At 51.2% G+C, this 18,914-nt stretch overlaps 1 protein-coding gene across 3 annotated transcripts in view; it reads right to left on the reverse strand.

Annotated features, from left to right (window-relative positions):
- BDKRB2 (bradykinin receptor B2) overlaps positions 1 to 16,042 on the reverse strand; it is a 29,325-nt gene extending 13,283 nt beyond the window's left edge. For 2 of the 3 annotated variants that reach the window (XM_087447744.1, XM_087447745.1), the window contains exon 1: positions 15,985 to 16,042. The gene's annotated coding sequence lies outside the window, so the exon portion shown is untranslated. The remainder of the gene's footprint in view (positions 1 to 15,984) is intronic. The other variant, XM_087447746.1, reaches the window with a different exon arrangement.
- Positions 16,043 to 18,914: the final 2,872 nt, after the last annotated feature.

Genomic DNA, 18,914 nt, shown 5'->3' on the forward strand with positions numbered 1-18,914 from the left:
CTGCCGGGTCAGCACAGGACTGGGAAATGGGCAGCCCCGCGGCCTCGGGCACTGGGACGCTTTTTGGTGATGTGGGTTTTCCGGGGCAGGAAACCTCCTAGTCTCTCAGTCTCGCCAGCCGCCTTTGATTTGGGGCTTGAATGGAGCTTGACAGGCAGGCTGCCGAGGAACAGCCACACTGTGTGTGTGTGTGTGTGCGTGCATGCGTGTGCACATGTGCATGAATGTGGAAGAGTGTGGGCTGGGTGTCTGGAGACGTCCCCAAGGAGTTGGCATGACAAGGGACCTGGAGTTTCATGACTGAGATCTGAGTAGGTCAGAATCTCAGCTCCAACCCTTAGTAGCTGTGTATAACCTTGGACCAGCAGCAGAACCCCTCAGGCCCTCGGTTTCTTCATCTGTCAAATGGGGATGCTAGTAGCACCCACTTTGTGGGATTGCTGTGAGGATGAGAAGTCAATGGATGGGAAGCGCTTAGAACAACGCTTGACACCATTTTAACGCTCTGTATATGTCAGGGTTTCCTCTTCTCGCTGCTCTACAGCAAGTTTCAGCAAACAATTTTATTGGCGGAAAGAGTTCTGCTGCTTAAAAAGAAAATATCCAACCTACCCCCACCCTCTCTCTTACAGAGGGGGAAACTGAGGCCCAGAGGGGTGATGTGATGTTTAAAGCCACACAGCAAATACATACCAGCCTGTGAGAAGAGCAAGTCCACACCCGTCTCCTGCTGGAGTGGCCTCTTAGGGGTCTGGTCCTGGCCAGAGGTGACCAGGGGTCTGGAGGCACTCACAGGTCTGGGGTCCTTGGGGAACATTGCTTAAGGGACTGCCTTAATTGGAGCACGGGATTCTTGTACCAGGCATAGCCCCCCTTCCTTCTTCCTTCCACCCCTGGAAACTCTTTCTGGGCAAACCTGACAGGATCCTGGAGTATTAGGGTGGGAAGGGCCTTGGACACTATTACACCAGACCTTCCCATGTTACAGAAGTGGACACAGAGGCCCAGAGATGGCAGGCATTCTCCCAGGACGCACAGCCAGTTAGTGGCAGAGCTCAACCTTGAACCCATGTCCTAGAATCCTGGTACCCAGGCCCCTGGCTCCTTTTTATCATCCCATGTCTGCCCTCATCCTGTGTGGAAGACAGAGCTGTGTGCTACTAAGTGTGAAACTGTTTAAAAACCCAAACCCCATACCCCCAGCCTATGCAAAGGTGTGTGTGTGGGGGCACAGGCCAAAGCCTGAGGAGCAGCTGCCTGTGCGTGATTATAAAGATGTCCTCTTTCCTGTGTGTTCCAGGGTTCCTGTCATGGGCATGTAAATCATTTACAACGAGAGGAAACAGAAATCCTTGCAAGAAAGCAAAACTAAAAACCTCGAATAAAGGAAGGCTGCCCGTCTGGAGGGAGTGTGTCTTCCAGAAAAAGCAATTCCTCGGGAACAGCTCAGGTTTGGTGTGCCGAGGATGCTCGTTTCTCCCGCAGACTCTCCAGCTCCCTGAAGGTCCCTGGTGGCCCAGGGGTGGCACTGGCCCCACTAGGGTGGGAAGAGAGAGCGCTGGCCAGAGTCCTCCCCCACATGTAGGCGTGTGCCGTGACCTGTCTTCCCAACCAGCCCAGTTTACAAAACAAGGAGGAGGAAGACACAGTAAACGGAGACTTGGAGCCAGCCGCAGAGAACAAACAATCCTTAGTGGCACGAAGTGGCTTGGGTCCCGCGCAAGGCACATGCAAGAGGAGCAGCAGGGACACCGAATTTGGGGCAGGTGGAGTTGGTCCCTTCCTGCACACGGTGACATCTGGGGTCTAAAGGCCCCCCACCACATGCACTTGGCTCTGAAGGGACCTATATCATGGTCCTTTCACCTCCAGGAGTGGCCTTCCTGCCCATTTTATTCATTCATTCATTCGTTCATTCATTCAACAAACTTCTATTCCATTTGTTTTCCATCCTCAGTGTGAGATTAGCGGGGAAGAGCACAGACATGGTGGGCAGGAAAAAAAAGAATTCAGACCTCAAGCCACATCCTAGTGCCATCATTCAAGGACCATCTCAAATGTCATCTCCTCTAAGAAGCTTTCCCTGACCTCTCAGCCAGCAGAGATCCTTCCATTGTCTCAGACTCTATAGCAAAGAAGTGGAAGGAGTATTGTCCGGGGGTCAGAGCCCTGGGTTCTAGTCCTGCCTCTGTCACTGAGTACTAGGTATGGCCTTGGATAAATGCCTTGATGTGTCTGGGCCTTCATTGCCTCATTGGGAGAGAGAGGCATTGCAAGAGATGATTCTGGAGACCTTTGCACAACCATGTCCCTAAAGAGGAAATGAGGTGCCATGGGCAGCAGTAAGCTCCCCATTCTGAGAAGCATGCCAGCAGAGGCAATGGGATCAGCACACTGCGTTTTCAGGGGTTCATCTCCTCACAGCAGAGGTGTCTCCCTGCCTCCCTGCCCGGCTCCCTGAAGCCTCCAAGCATCCCAGGTTCTGGCCCTGCCCTCACAGTCCTGCCCAAGTCAAGGCCACAGTCATGTCAAAGCCTTGCCCCAGCCACGTGACCACCACCCTCTGCCCAATTCCACGGCGGGAGGTGGAGCCCCTTGGAATCCAGGGAGCCAGCCTTCAGAATTCCAGAGCGCTGGGTTCTGCCAATATTATATCTTTTCAGACAGGAATGGGAGGGGAGCGCGTTCCTTAGAGCTGATCTGCAGAGGAATGGACCTCGAATCTGCCAAGACTGGAGAAGCACGGAGGTCGGGAAAAGTTGACCCTGTGTTCCCAGCACAAGTGTTCACATCATCCTCGACTCGGGGACCAGGCGAACCTGGGACGTGTCTTGGTTTTGTCTGGCTGGATGAGCGGGGGCAGGCGACTTAGCCTTTTGGTAAAATGGGGATAAATCTCCCCTGAAGAGGGTATTGTGAAGACTGGTGACAATGTGAAAAGGGCCTGCGAAATAAGTTTATTTTGTTTGTGCATTTCTAAGCACATTACAGATAATCCTCTGCAGTGTAGGCACCAGTGGTGTCATCCCTATTGCACAGATAGATGAGCAAACTGAGGCACAGCTAACAGGTGGAGCTGGGATATGAACCAGGCCAAAAAAGCCAGGTTTTCTTTCTTTCTTTGTTTTTTAGCTTATTCTTAGGGGAAGTTTTGAATGTGTACACAAGCAGACAGGCTAGCATCAGGAAACTCTCAGCTCTGATATTTGCCAGCTCGTGGTCAATCTTGTTTTTTCCATACCTAAACCTGCCCCACCCTGCCTGTATGATTTGACACAAACCTCACACACCTAACATTCAATCTGTAAATATTTCAGGGTGCCTCTCTAAAAGATAAGGACTCTTTTTTCAAAAAGAGTAACCACACACCCACTTTCACACCTACAGGAAATTAACAATCACTCACGACCAGCATTGACTATCCAGACAGTGTTCCAATTTCTAATGGTCTCGTACATTTCATACTGTTTTTTTCCTTAGTTATTTTCATGAATCAGAATCCAACTTTACACATCGAGTTGGTTGGTATGTCTCTTAAGTTTCTTTTCACCTAGAGATTTTCCTGACGTCTCTCACTCTGCCTTTTCTTCCTTACAATTTACTTGTTAATGAATCCTGGTTGGTTGTTCTGTACTTTCCCCACAGCTTAGAGCAGTGCTGTCCAATAGAAATATAATATAAGCCGGGAAGGAATTTTACATTTTCTAGTAGCCACATTTTAAATAAAGGAAAAAGACATAGGTTAAATTAATTTTAATAATGTTTTTCACCTAGTGTATCTAAAATATCATTTCAACGTGTAATCAATAATCAGTGTTTACACTTCACTCATTCAACTGGTTTATGAGTGCCTACTGTGTGTCAGCTACCAGGACATAACAATAGCTTCTGTTTTTGAGGGCTTACTATGATGGCCAAGCAGTATTGCAGTGCTTTCCATGAATTAATTCATGTGATCCACAACCATCTTAGACGGAGGTACTGTTACTATCCCCATTTTATAGACGAGAAAACAGAGGCATTGGGAGGTGAAGTAACTCATCTAGAGTCACACAGCTAGTAACTGGTGGAGCTGGGATTTGAACACTGGAACCTCACTGTATTGTCTCTGTAGTGTGACTATAGTGGTAAATGAGAGCTGGCACCTGCCTTCAGGTATCTCCCAGGAGGTGGGGAGTATGCCCAAGTGTAGTGTACACGAGAGGCTTCCTGGGGGAGCCTCCATCCTGCCCACACACACCAGGTGATCTCAACTGTACAGCTTTCGTGTGGAGACCTCATCTTCTTGGCTTCTTCACTAGCACGCCTGACACAGCCGAAGCGTGATGTTGTTGGGTACGACTGGTGCCATCCCTCTGGCTGGGTTGAGGGAGTCCCCTAAACTAAATCTGGAGGCAGGGAGCCTGGGGGCTGAGGCAGCCAGGTGGGGGAGATGATGGTGCCTGAGATGGAGGGAGGGGGAGAGGCAGGAGGGGGAGTCACAGGAGAGGCGGAGGTAGAAGGGGGAGGTGCGGGGAGGGGAGGTACAGGAGGGGGAAATGGAGGGAGAGGAAAATGGAGGGAGGGGAGAGGCAGGAGGGGGAGAGACAGGAGCGGGGAGGTAGGAGGGAGGTGCGAGGAGGAGGAGATGGGGAGGTGCTGGGAGGGGGAGATGGAGGGAGAGGAAAGTGGAGGAGGGGGAGATGCAGAAGGGGGAGAGGCGGGGGGGGCACGAGGAGGTGGAGATGGGGGGGCAGAGGGAAGGCAGAGCAGAGGAGGGTGGCACTCTGGGTCCCATGTTGGTACCTCCACCTGCAGGATCTCAGGTGGTCCCCCAACTCCTCAGAAGGCGGACAGAAAGACCTTAATAGTTTCTCTTATTCCCAAGCCTCTGCTGCTCTGGAAGCAAAGATCCGTCAGTTTCCTTCCATTTCTGCCTTTTTTTTTTTTGCCGATTTACAACAGTCTGGGGTCTGTCTGTCCTGGTGTGGAAACTTGTGCTCGAGGGACAAATTCATGGGACTCACCGACAAGCCCCTGGTGTGGGGTAGACTCCTGGTAAACAGTTTTGCGATAAATACTCGCGGGGTCCCCTCCACTGCTGGGGACCACTGCTCGCAGAAGGAAGAGTGGGACTGGGTCTTTTGGCCCCTGCTGCCCTGCCCTTTGCCCTCGGGGGCCCCTGGATGAGGGTGGGCTTCTTTGGGCGATTGAGAGGAGACAGAGGCAGTGGTGTGCTGGCAAATGTTAACAACTGGCTCTCTGGGGGAAAAAAAGCTCTAATTTGTAGCCTTTGCAGATTTCCGTGGTGTTCATATTCCCACCATGGCTGATTTCAAGTCCAACATGACATGTCAATGAGCCCACAAAATTCCCGACAGTGTAACAATTGTCTCCAGGCTCCCCAGGCCCCAGCACACCACAGCCGCGGGACCACCTTCCTGCCTCCCTGCCCACTCCCCCCTCTACATAGGACAGGAGCCCTTCCGACTGCTGTTCATCCTTCAGATCCAGCTTAATGTCACCTCCTCCAGGAGGTCTTCCTGGGCCCTGCTGGGTCATGTCTCCAGAAAGGGCTCCAGCCCCTGTGCTCCCTTTATTAATGGCTCTCAGCATACTTTATGTAAACACCTCATTTAGCTGTCTCTCCCCACCAGGTTGAGAGCACTGTGACCGCACAAAATGGCTCTGTCTTCCCTCCACTGTATCCCCTCCTCCTAGCACTGGGCCCGGCTCATGGCAGGTGCTCAGGAAATATTTGCTGAAAGCATGAATAATAATGATGAGGATGATGTTGACAGCAAATGCGTATATCGTCTGCCATATGCCCGCTCTGCTCTGAGTACGTAACAAATATCAACTCATTTAATCCTCACAACAACTCTAGGCAGGCGCTGATAGCCCCATTTTACAGATGAGGAAGCTGAGCTTCAGCAAAATTCAGCAGCGAGCCAGGCCTGGGACACTGTGCAAAGTGCTCTCAGTCCTTGGGCCTCCCGGGGTCCTGTGAGAAGCGGGGGCTCACAGCATTGTTCTCATTTCAATAAACAGTGAAACAGGCTCAGATTCCAGCCAGTCGCTTGTCAACGTTTAGGTAAAGTGCCTTGGACAAGGTTATCGGCTATTAAGTGGGCGGATGGCGTAGGATTAGGACTCAGGGGTCTCAAACGCAGAAATGCTTTGTAAACCGCCAAGTACCACAAGAGGTGTCAGAGCCGTAGAATTTTTGAGCTGGAAGAATCTTGCCATTTAGAGATTTTTTAGTCCAACCTTCACTAAACAGGTGAGGAAACTAAAGCTCTGAGAGGGAGGTGACCTGCCCCAAGTTGTGCACGAACGTCCCGGCCCCCTCCTCTGCACTTGCCACCACCCCACGGTGCCAATTACTTAGCGGCAATGGGCACTGCGCTTTACAGTTTATGCTAGGGAGGTCTGCACCTCGTTCCCTCTCTGATCCTCATGGCTATCCTGAGAGGGGCCTGTTATGCCTATTTCACAGATGAGGGACCTGAGGCTCAGCGAAGTGATTTTTCCAAGGTCACAGTCTCATAAGTGGGGACCTGGGTGACCACTCACAAAGCCACCAGAGAGAGGAAAAGAACCAAGAAAGAGCCAAGTTGATCATGGTCAAGTGTATAAGGCAGACCCCGCTGGAGGGGCCTGGAGGTTGGGGCTCAGGAAGGGCTCATGAACCCCTGCCTGACTCCCATCTCCTGACAGCTAAGGGGCTGCCTCCTCAGACCCCGGGGGCTCCTCGCTGCCACGATCTGTCCCTCCATGGGGCTCCTGGAGTGGTGCCCTGGAGGCCAAGTGCCAGCGTGGGGCCGGGGCTGCCGGGAGGGCTGGGAGGTGACAGGTAGACCTGACTTGACCCCAGCTCCTCACTTCCCCCTGAACCTCCACTTCCTCACCTGCAAGGCGGGGATAGTAACAGCGTGCCCCCTCGGGGGTGTCATGAGGGTGAAATGAGCTAGTGCATCAGACGCCTAGCCCGGGGCTGGCACGGAGCCGGCATCCACCCCCGGCAGCTGCCATCAGAGTTGTTATTGTTGCTGTTATTATTATTACTAGACCCACCCCGGGCCACTGACTCAGTACATGCCTTGGAGCAGGTGGCTTTGCCTCTCCGGGTTTCTCCCTCAGTTTCCATCTGTAGGGCAAGGAGAGAGGTGATGACACAGATTATTTTGTAAGGTCCTTCCAGCTCTGACAGTCTGTGATTGGCACCTCTCTAAATCTGTCGGTTCTGGTGCCAGGGTGGGTCTCACCATTGTAGCGACTTTCTATTAATACATATTCCAGTGCTTGCTGTTTGCACGTGCATACATACGTACACACATGCAGACACACACACAAGTGTGCGCTTTTCTTTTTCTTTACACCCATCCTGACTGCCACATTGTCAGCCCCTCAAACGTAGGACAGAGTCTTTGCTTCTCTGAATCCCCTGTCCTAGTGCAACGCAGCTGATTACTGAATGTTTGCTGAATTGCATTGCTCTTTGCGGTAGTAAGTTCCCTGTCACTGGAGGCGTTCAAGTAAAGTTGGGGCAATGTTTTTGGTATATTTGGACCAAGATTCTTAAAATTCTACGAATTTAAGCACTAGGACTGTATATGGCTGTCCCATCCAACACCATGGCTGCCTTCACCCCTAGGCCATTCTGGATCAAGACACATATATTACATTTGTATGATTCAAAGGTACTAGAGATGCTGACTGTGTGTCAGGAGACTCACAGACCTGATCTCCCTTAATTCTCCAAGCAACACTGTAAGATGGTTACACTGGGTGTGACCCCATCAGATGTCACAGTGAAAAATGAACTTTAGAGAGGTCACCAACCTCCAGAAGGACACCGAACTATGAAATGCAGTGTTTGGCCTCAGACCACCCAAAGTCTGCACTTAGTTTACCCCACCAGGCTGCCTTCTCATGGGTGGCGACAGAGACGAGGGGGCGATGAGAAGAGCGCCATTATCTCTATTACGTCACCCGGCAGAGGGTCCGTGGTTTGCAGCTCAGCTGGCCCAAGGGGTCTTGTGACCCGGCCCAGGGCTCCGAGGCCTTCACAGACCCTGCCTAGGGGTGCAGGGCCCCAGGGTTTATCATTTCTGGTGCTAAAGAAGGTGGAAAATTCCCACTTCCTGAGTTGGGATTGAGGAGAATTTCTGACATGAAGGACCTTGCCTAGTTCCCTTGTATTTCACAGTTTGGGGACCAGAAACAAAAGCCTCTGAGATGCCCCGCCCGGCCCAGTGTGAATCTGTGCCAGGCAGAGGCCCTGGCCAAGCTACTTGCCCTCCCCCACACTCTGCTCCAAAGCCTGCCACAGGGGAAGTGAGGGTCACAGTTCTGTGTCTCTGCTTACCGCCGGGTCCCTTAACCTCTCTGGGCCTCAGTTTTCTTATAGGTGAAATGGGATTGGTTATCAGTAGGCGCTCAATCAATATCAGAGATTACTGTTAGTAGGAGTTTGCCTCTGATCAGATGTCAGCTCCCCTGTCTCCGATTCCTGCAGGAACCCCCCGAGCCAAGACAACATGAAAACAATCTGGTCTGTAGGTGTCTCTTGGGCCAGTCACAGACTGAGGGGGACAGGCAGATGGCAGCTTGGATGTTTTCTCTGATTAGGGTCAAGCAGGAGAGGGCTGAGTAGCTCCCATACTTGTCTGCAGAAAATTCAATTTTTGGATAACTCGGCAAAGCAAATCAGGAACCTAAAAAATGCCCTTTCCTTTTCCTTGGTATTTCTGAAAATAGTCAAAAGAACAGGATAAGCCTCGTGCATGGAGATGTTCGTCATCACTTAGAAAAGGAAAATAAGAAAAACTGAAGTGTTTAGGACAGGGAACTGGTTAAATATGTAAAAAATGATGCTCCAAAGAGTTCACCAAAAAAGACAGAATACTTCTGATATCATGTCAAGTGGGGGAAAAAAAGCCGGGCACTGAATTGTATATACAACACAATAGGAAAAAATCCAGAAGGCAAAATACCAAATTATTACTGATGGTGGTTGCCTGTGAGCCTGGGATCCTGGGCTGCTTTCGTGTTTTTTTAATTCTTTGTAGTAGCCTCCAGTTTTTCTCTGAAGAATATATATTACTTTCGTAATGAAAATACTTAAATAAGCCAAATGTTTTCTCCTATTTGTTTAAAAATCGAGAATGAATTATGGGGTTAGCTTATGTAAGAAAGATAATCAGCCAACTCACACTCAAAGGAAAGGACTTGCTTACACGACAATTGGTAAATAAATGTGCAATCATGTTTTCGTTTAAAATGAAATGTTTAAAGTATTTATGAGCTGTTTCTTCAATGATTTCCCGTTTTACCCAACCACCAGTCCTGAGCAGGTGGATTCCGTGGGCTTCTCACAACCCAGGGAACAGCGCCCAGATGATTTGCTGGGAGGGAAGCTCTGGGAAGATGGGATTTCCTGCTGGGCTGCAAAAGCCACTTGTTGTCACAAGGTTCAGACTGATTTCCTGAATCTGGGGTCCCAATGAAACAAAGGAAAACGACAGAGTAAAGCCTTCCCCAGCCTCTGTTCTTGATTTTGATTCATGCCTCTATCACCTGGGTTATGTCTTTGAGTGATTTTTTTCATGAAGGATGCCGGGATGGTGTGCTTTGTGAGCCCTTTCACATCTGAGCACATCTGCTGCCTTCACTCATGAAGGACCACTTGATGTCGCAACCTGTTCTCTCCTAAGTCTGGAGATGCTCCTCTGTTTGGGTTTGATGTATTTGCTGCTGCAGAAAACCTGCAGCCAGCCTGATTTTTCTTCCTTTGTACTTTGCCTACCGCTTTGCCTCGCCCCTCCACCTCCGGTTTGTCTGGCTGCTTTGCCTCGCCACCCTCTTAGGCCACCCTAAGTCCAGCCAGCTCTGGCCTGTGAGGCAAACCTGCTGCATAAGGAAAGAGCCTGGATGATAGAGTCACACTGGTGGTGTTCAGATCGCAGCTCTGCCATTTACTAACAGTGTGACTTTAAGCGAGGCGCCCCCACTCTGAGCCTGGGCCCGATGTGCTGGCGTGTGGCGAGAACCCGGTGGGTTCGCCCTGGCACTCAGGATCTCATTAGCCCTCGGCTCTCTTTCCTGCCCCAGGAGTAACTGTTGCCTCCTCTCTCCCCCAAATCCAGGGATTGTCCTGTGCCGTGACCGCCCCAGGGGCCCCACCTCCACCCCCTCAGCCGCATTACCGCAGTCCAAACAGACTCTCGGAAGAAATTCCCAGGCCTTTGTGAGGAAAGTCCCCACGGCTGATATTTATCCTCACGATAAACAGATGTGTCGCCTGCCTGGGGCGGGCAAGGCGTCCCAGTGAGGTGAGTTGGCACCCAGCGGGGGCTTCAGGATTCCGCCCCAGCGTGGAGGTGCCCAGGCAGGGGCTCAGGCTCCCCCAGCTTCCCTGCAGTAGGCTTATGAGGAAGAAGCAGGAGGAGGAGGAGGAGGAGGAGAAGCAGAAGTGGGAAAAGGAGGGAGAGGGGAGGAGGGAAGAGGGAGGGGAAGAGGCGTCACTGACAGGGGATTCTGTCGCCCCATGAGCCGCAATTCATTTAACGAGTCCCCTGTTTTCCGTGGCTTTAGCTGCCACAGATGCTGTGTGCGGACCCCCTTGTCTGTCCCTGTGTGGGCATACCTCTACCAGGTGTCCACACCCTTTCCCCACCTGGTCCGGCTTTTCACCTCCCCCGTGACGTTCTCGTGTTCTAACCATTCATTTCTGGACGTTTCTGGTCAGAAGGGACCCAGAGGTCCCTGCGCCACCCCTCACTTTACTAACAGGCAAAGTGGGCTCCAGAGAGGGGGGAACGTGTGCAAACTGTAGCCAAGAGGTGACATTCCTCCCACCCCCGGGCTTCCTGGGTGACAGTGCCCATGCTGAGAAGGTGCAATGGCAGAGGCTCCGGAAGGACCCCAGAGACCCCCCCAGGTCAGGGCGTCTCCCTTGCAGGCATATTCTAAGGGCACAGTAGGTGCCACGTGCTGGGCTGGGTTCAGTCTTTTCCCAGAGGGGATCCAGTAGGGTGATGGGTGGGGGCACACGGCATGATGCTTCCCAGAACTTTCAGGCCCAAACCCACCTCCAGGAGAGCTGGGCTGGGGGCTGTCTGCAGCCCCTAGTTCTCAGGGAGGGCGCCTCTGTCCGTTCCTGAGACGAGGTGGGAGTGGGCAGTGATGGAGCCCTGGGAGCCAGGATTTGGGGGCTGAGAGGAGAGGTCTGGGGAGGGTGGCTTTGGGGTTCAGGACAGGGACAAGTTTGCCCCCCTCAGAAAGCCCTTTGCTAAGGCAGTTTGTCTCAAAGTGTGGACGGAGGCCCACTTGCTTCTAAATCCTGGAGATGCTGGCAAGTCCTCAGGCACCCAGTCGTCCCAGTCAGAGTCCCAGGGGAGGCCTGGCCTCTGTGTGGGGGACCCACCCCCAGGAGACTCTCATGCACAACAGTCTGTAAATGGCTGGTCTTCCCCCCCACCCCCGCCACATCGGCACTGCTCAGGCTGCTCGGGGAACCCGCAGGAAACAGGAGGAGACGTGGCGTCATGGGTACAAATCAACACAATAGCAACCACAGAAACCACGGGGCTGCGCTGGTGCCCGGCACTCTACAGTCTACACCACCTCACGAGACATCCGGCGCGGCACTGCTGATTTTCAGATGCGGACCCGTGAGGCTCAGAGAAGCGAAGTGACTTGCCTGCAGTTGCTCAGCCAGCTAGTGAGATTGGATCCGGGTCTGGAAGCCAGTTCTCTGCGTCCCACCTCGTGGGGCTCCACTGGCCGCAGAGATCAGGGAGGCCCAGAGGAGTTGGGGGTGGGGGTGGGGGAACCCGAAGTCTGAGCCCCGAGGGGAAGTAGGACAGGGCTCCTGCTGTCGCCGCCCACCATGCTCATGTTCCCAGGTCACGTGTGGGTGTCCTTTTCCCTGGGAATCCCCAAGCCGCGGTAACCCCACTGCAGGGCAAAGACAACACCTCTGATAGTCCCAGGCCCTTACTGCTGTCCCTGTAGGCTGTCTCTCCACTAGGTGGGCACCTGCGGTGAACCTGGCATGTGCTTGCACTGCGCCAACACCATCTAAGTTAAACCTCACCATGGTCCTCAGACACAGGAATAATTATCCCCATTGTACAGTCGAGAAAACTGAGGCTCAGAGAGCTTCCCTAGCCAGTAAAGAGTCGGGATTTGAACGCAGAGCTTGTGTTTGTTCCACCCTGCTTTGTACTGTGATGATTTTGGGGGAGGGCGGGGTTCACATTTTTCTAGCCTCTGGAACCCTACAGATCCCACTTGGATGACAGGGTCAAAGAAATACCTGACTTCTTGGGTTTGTTCTGGAAAGCGTGTTTTGATTAAGGGGCTGTGGACGTTTAGCTCAGAGAGGATCAATAAGGACTAGAATTATACAGTCCAACCCCAAGAAATATAAAGTGGACCGTTGCTCAGGGGGAGGGGGCTTTAGCTTCAGTCTAAGGAGGGACTTTTTTTTTTTTTTATGTCGTAATAGTTTATAACACTGTGAGATTCCAGTTGTACATTACTGTTTGTCGGTCACCATATAAAAGCACCATTTCACCCCTTGTGCCCACCCCCCCAACTCCCTTCACCCTGGTAACCACCAAACTGTTCTCTCTGTCTATGTGTTAGTTTATCTTCCACATATGAGTGAAGTCATACGTCTTTCTCTGTCTGGCTTATTTCACTTAACATAATACCCTCCAGGCCAATCCATGTTGTTGCAAATGGGATGATTTTGTCTTTCTTTATGCTGAGTAGTATTTCATTGCAGATATATACCACATCTTCTTTATCCATTCATCAGTCGACGGACACTTGGGTTGCTTCCATGTCTTGGCTATAGTGAATAATGCTGCGGTTAATGTAAGGGTGCATAAGCCTCTTTGGATTGTTGATTTCAAGTTCTTTGGATAAATACCCAAGAGTGGGATAGCTGGGTCATAAGGTATTTCTATTTTTCATTTTTTGAGGAATCTCCGTACTGTTTTCCATAGAGACTGCACCAGTTTGCTTTCCCACCAGCAGTGAATGAAGGTTCCTGTTTCTCCACAACCTCTCTAACATTTGTTATTTTTTGTCTTGGTGATTATAGCCATTCTAACAGGTGAAAGGTGATATCTTATTGTAGTTTTGATTTGCATTTCCCTGATGATTAGTGATGTTGAGCATCTTTTCATGTACCTATTGGCCATCTGTGTATCTTCTTTGGAGAAGTGTCTGTTCATTTCCTCTGCCCAGTTTTGATTGGGTTGTTTGTTGTTCAGTTGTGTGAGTTCTTTATATATTATGGAGATTAACCCCTTGTCACATATATGATTTGCAAATATTTTCTAAGGAGGGTCTTTTGAACAATAGTACTCTCCCCAAATGGAGCAGCTGGCCTTGTAAAGTAGTGAGCTCTCCCTCCCCAGAAGCATGTGCACTGAGACAGACGCTCAGGGGTCAGGGTGTTCCTGGACTGGGAGGGGGGGCGTTGGAAGTGATGCACTCAGACTGTCAAGTCTTAGTAAGTTCTGATCATTTGACTCACGGCCCTCACGTGCCTTCTGATCTGCTCTGTGTGGCTTTTTTTTTTTTTTTAATAGACTTTGTTTTATAGCGCAGTTTTAGGTTCACAGAAAAATTGAGTGGAAAGTACAGAGATTTCCCCATCCCTCTTGCCCTCACACACGCACAATCTCCTCCACTACCAACATCCCACATCAGAGTGGTTTATTTATTACAGTCAACGAGCCTTTATGGACACCCAAGTCAACAGTGTACATGGGGGCTCACTGTTGGTGTTGCATGTTCTGTGGGTTTGCACAAATGCATAATGATGTGTATCCACGATTATAGTGTCCTATAGAGTCGTTTCACTGCCCTAAAAATCCTCTGTACTCTGCCTATTCAACCTCCCCTCCCCTACAACCCCTGGCAACCACTGATGATTTTACTGTCTCCATAGTTTTGCCTTTTCCTGAATGTCACATAATTGGAATCATACAGTATGCAGCCTTCTCAGCTTGACTTCTTTCACTTAGTAATATGCTCTGTGTGCCTTTAGTACCTGCTATGTGACCACTATTCGTCCATCCATCCATCCATCCATCCATCCAACCATTCAGTCATTCAGCAAACACTGACCAGTGCCCCCATTATGCTGGGCACTGTTCTCACGGCAGAGGAGGCAGCCATGAAGGGACAGACAAGACCCCTGCTTTCATTTTGAAAACTAGAGTCCCCTGGTGGATCTGCAGGGCACTCTCCCCTGCCCCAGGTGGGCTCCTCCCTGACCACTAGGTGAGAGGGGCAGCCCTTAGCGTTGTTACCCTTGGACCCCTCTGAATTTTAATCTGGACGAAGTCACCGTATTAGTAGAGACCACATGGCACAGCTGTTTCCCCTGCTTGGTGCCTTAGGCCAGCATCTCCTGAATTTTGTCTAATCCCAAGTCTTTAGTCTCACCATCCAGGCTCGGTCAATCATTCACACCCTCCTGTATTTACAAGTGATGGGGCCTGAGTCCCACAGAGGTTGAGGCACTTCCCTGGACGCTGAGCAAATGGCTCTGCTGAGGTTCCGTCCCTGCTCTGAATCTCAGTTTCCTCATCTGTACCACAAGGGGCTTGGAGCACACAGTTGCAGGGGTTTTGTGAATTCAGGGCAGAGCTGGGATGAGACCCTGGGGTCCTGCCTGTGGGGCCAGCACATTCTTGTTTTCAATGTATTCCAAAACCCCTTCTCCTGGCTGTTCCCCACCCCCCACCTGACTCCCACCCCAAGCAGGGGAAAAACAGCAAATTCTTACTTCAACCTTGTGGGGTTCCCGGTTTCGGAATGTCCCCATCACCCCCGCTGCTGCCAGGACCCGGATGGACGCAGAACAGTTTTCCTCCAGAGAAGGGGGGTGGGCAGTGTCCGCCGGGATCACTTACCCTGCCCCCAGCCACCCAAGCCGTTCTCTCGCTCAGAGAAGGAATAAGAGGTGGGTTGGCCCAGGGGCCTCCATTGTCCACACCTGGGCCAGAGCTCCCACTTCCTGCGTGCTGGCAGGAGCCACAGGCAACCTGTGACTCAGGGAGGCGCATCCTAACCTGTCCCGGAGAGCAAAGCCATGGCCTCCCCCTCCGGCCCCCCACCAGGCTTGTGAAACTACCTGCCCTTGGCAGCTCTAATAATGACTACTATTTATGGAGCACCAACTGCATACATGGCGCTTCACAGGCGTGAACCCATTTGTATCTTTGCAACCACCCTGCCAGGTCATCTTTATGGCTCAGGAAACAGGGAAAAAATAATTTGCTCAAAAATGTCACCCAGGGGATGAGAGCAGAGCTGGGATTGCAACCCATGGCTGGATGCAAAGCCCACGCTCTGAATCACTGCACCGTTTTATCCCTCTGCCCTGGACAGCCAGGACTGGGACAGGAGGGACAAGAAGCCTGAGTGGACATTTACAACCCCCCTCCCATATGTGGTCTGATTTAACCCCTGCCACCACAGGGAGCAGGCGAGCAGAGGACTTTGCAGACAAACTAAGGCTCAGATAGGTTAAGTAACTTGTCCAGGGTCACATAGGGCTGATGAGTGGCACAGCCACGAGTGAAAAGCCGGATTCCGGCATCTAAACCCCACGCCCACCCCTGCTCGCTCCTTGCTGCTTTAGTCCAGGGCGTCTACCCAGAGTCTGTAAAAATCAGATCACTAAATCGCTCGCACAAATACACACATGCCCATCTGTCGCCTCAATTCAGGAAGAAGACAAACCTACAACAAACTAACAGGACAACTCCTCCTGTTGGAAGCCTTTCTGGTCACTTGTCAGGATGGAGGAAGGAAGAGAACTTTCCCCAACTCCCCAGGACCTGAGGGAAACTTCTCCAGCCTGGGAATCAGCCCCTGTGACACCCATCTGCCCGCCCTCCCTCGGCACTGGGACCGCCTGTCCTCCCGGCAAAAGTGAGGCGGCTGGACCAGCCCCTGCCCGGCACCCACCTTGTCCGGAGCAAGCCGCGTAGGGACCTGTGTCCTTCCCTCCGTCCGGTCCAGCGGGGCTGCCTGCTGTCCCCACCCCTCCGAGGAGCCGCCAGGACAGAGCTGAGCTGGAGTGGCAGAGGGAACAGCTCATCTTTCAAGGGCTGGGCGGTGATGTCATCGCCCCCCTGGGCACCTCCTCCCTCACCTCCACCTAGCCCTGCGCTCCAGCCCAGCGCTGAGCCAGGCTGGCTGCAGTTTCTAGAACCCAGGGCTGCAGAGGCCAGGAGGGATGGCTGCAGTTGCTCAGGGCTCCACCTGCCCTCTGAGCCTTGAGAGCTCAGCGCTCCATATGGAAGATTTCCAGGTTAGCCCAAGGAATGTTCTATTGTGTAGACCGGCGGCTGCCCACTAGAGCCTTGGAGTGGTGGTTGTGTCGTGTCCTCGGCTGCAAGTCAGCCAGTCCTGGATTTCAGTCCCAGAGCTGTCACTTTCCTGGCTAATGGCTTGGCAAATTGCTCAACCTCTCTGAGCCGTGAAAAGGAGCTGATTGTGATAAATCTCAGAGGGGGTGTGGTGACGATTGACAATAGTGCCTGACACGGATGTAACTTTTACTCTGTCAGGCACTTTCCTAAGCACATAAATGCATTAACTTGGCTAATCCTCACAGGAACCCAGACAGTCTGGCTCCAAGGGCCGTGTTCTTAGCCACTATACTATCCCCTTTCTCAATTAAATGACATAATGGATGTGAATAGTGGATGCAAAGCAGGTGACCCCTGAATACTAGTTTTCTTCCTTCTGGCAATGAGGTAGGTAGCTGGCACATTCCATATGTGAATAAATTTGTCCAATATAACATTTACTGACCATCTTTATTTTCCCTCTGTGGTTGTTTTATGTCTGAGTTTAGGTGTAAAGGGTGGGTGTTTACACAGAAGATGTAAACAGAAGGAGGCCAGCTGGGCAGGGGGAATTCTGATGTTTTTTTTCACACCATGTATGCCTCCCATGGGATGATGATGGCAGAAACTCAGAAATATCTTTAGGGAATGGGCACCTTTCCCTGTCCTGTTTTCTGGCGACAGTTAAGTGTTTGTGCCCCCCGAGACACAGCCGTTTCTTTGGGATATTTGTTTGGCTATGGTTTCCCCCTTCAACTCTGATTGGCTTTCTTCGCTTTGCTCTGGGGACTTGCTGACAATCCACAGCACTTAACACTCCCGAAGCTTTGAAGTTGGAAAGTGCAGAGGCTGTCAAACATTTTTTTAAAAATGCTTAAAACCTTTCGTTCGAAAGAGAATGGATAAAGTGGGCCCGGTGGATTGGGGAAGACAGGAAGGTCAGAACCCCACCCGCTGTCTCCCCTTTCCCTGTAACTTCTCTGAACCAAGTGTACAAACCAGTGATAGAGTCCAATTCCGTCATCATAGAGATGGGGGAACTGAGTCCCAGACTGGTTTATGGGGAGGCCCAAGATCTGGGCCTGACTTGGCTGTGAACTGGTTGCATGAACTTGAGTCAAGTCCCTTCCTTGACCTGGGTGTTTCAGCTGACTCCTCTGTACACTGGCCTGTTCTACCACACTAAGGCTCCTTCACCGGAGGGTTCTGACTTCCCAAGTGGGGACAGGCTACCCGGAGTCCGTGAGCCCTCTAAATGGTATACAGAACTGTGTGTATGTGCTTTTTCCAGGGGAGAGGGTCTACAGCTTTCATCAGATTATTGAAGGGGTCTTCTATGATCCAAAGCATATTGAGACCCATCAGAACAGACAGAGACCTTGTGAAGTCCCTTCCAGCTCAGACGTTCTAGGGTTCCACGTCCATGAGATGAGAATCCTCAAAGATCTGAATCTAATGTTGATGCTTCTGTAAATACTGTTGACTGACAGAGCTTCAAAAGGCATCCATCCATCTATACACTTCTCCATCCACCACTGTAATATAGTTTTTTTTTTAAAAAAGCTATCTTAACTCACTTTTGAAGTCCTGGCTGGAGGCCAGTCAGTTCTTGAGCAGCTACGTTCACACTCCAGTCTCTTCTCTTATCAAGCTTTCACACTCTGGGCCCTGATCTTTAACTGCCCTAACCACCTTAGGGCCAGGTACCCAACCACTGTAGACAGGCCCTAGACCTTGGAACTTGAAAAATTATTCAAATTAGCCAATCCACAGGGAGTCTGAGAAACCAGCTTCCCATACATAAGCTGCTCCCTACAACCCCAGCTTACTGTTCACCTCTCCCTGGGTGCAGCCCCTGTGCGGCCCTGCCTGGAACCCTTCTCTCCTTTGGAACTAAAGTAATGGAAAGTTCTGCTTTTCATCCATCCAAGTGTCATTGTATTGTGCCATCAAAAGGATCTTGAAATCTTATAAAACAATTACCTTCTCTTCCATTCACATACACTTTTATCTACCCATTCATTCATCTATCCACCCACCCACCCACTCACCCATCTACCCACTCGCGCATTGGCTCGCCCACTCATTCATCCACCCATCCATCCATTCGTCCATCTGTCCATCCACTCATCCATTCATCCAGCCATCCATCATGCATCCATCCATCCATGCATCCATCCATCTACCCACCCACCCATCCACCTACCCATCCACTCATTTATCAGACATCCACATAGCTGGCTGTGCATTGATAGGCAGAAGTGAATGAATCAGACACACTCTTGCCTGGGAGGAGCCTAATACTGAGGCCAGTCCCCTGCCTAGGGGCAGAGCCCGGGTGGGGAAACATTTCAAAAGGAGCTCTTTATGGACTCAGTAACAACCCACACTAATTACTATCTGGATTGGCATGTCTTTTGTATTTCGTTTTTGCTATCAGAAAATTTGGCTAAGCCCTTCCTGCAGAATCTCTTTAGCCACTGACTTATTATCCCTCACCATTCAGCCCTGCCAGGACTCCCTGCCTCAGGCAGCTCAGCTGCA

The sequence above is a fragment of the Ceratotherium simum genome, chromosome 24, assembly GCF_057802395.1.
Source record: "Ceratotherium simum simum isolate JZ-2026a chromosome 24, ASM5780239v1, whole genome shotgun sequence".
Lineage (NCBI taxonomy): Eukaryota > Metazoa > Chordata > Mammalia > Perissodactyla > Rhinocerotidae > Ceratotherium > Ceratotherium simum.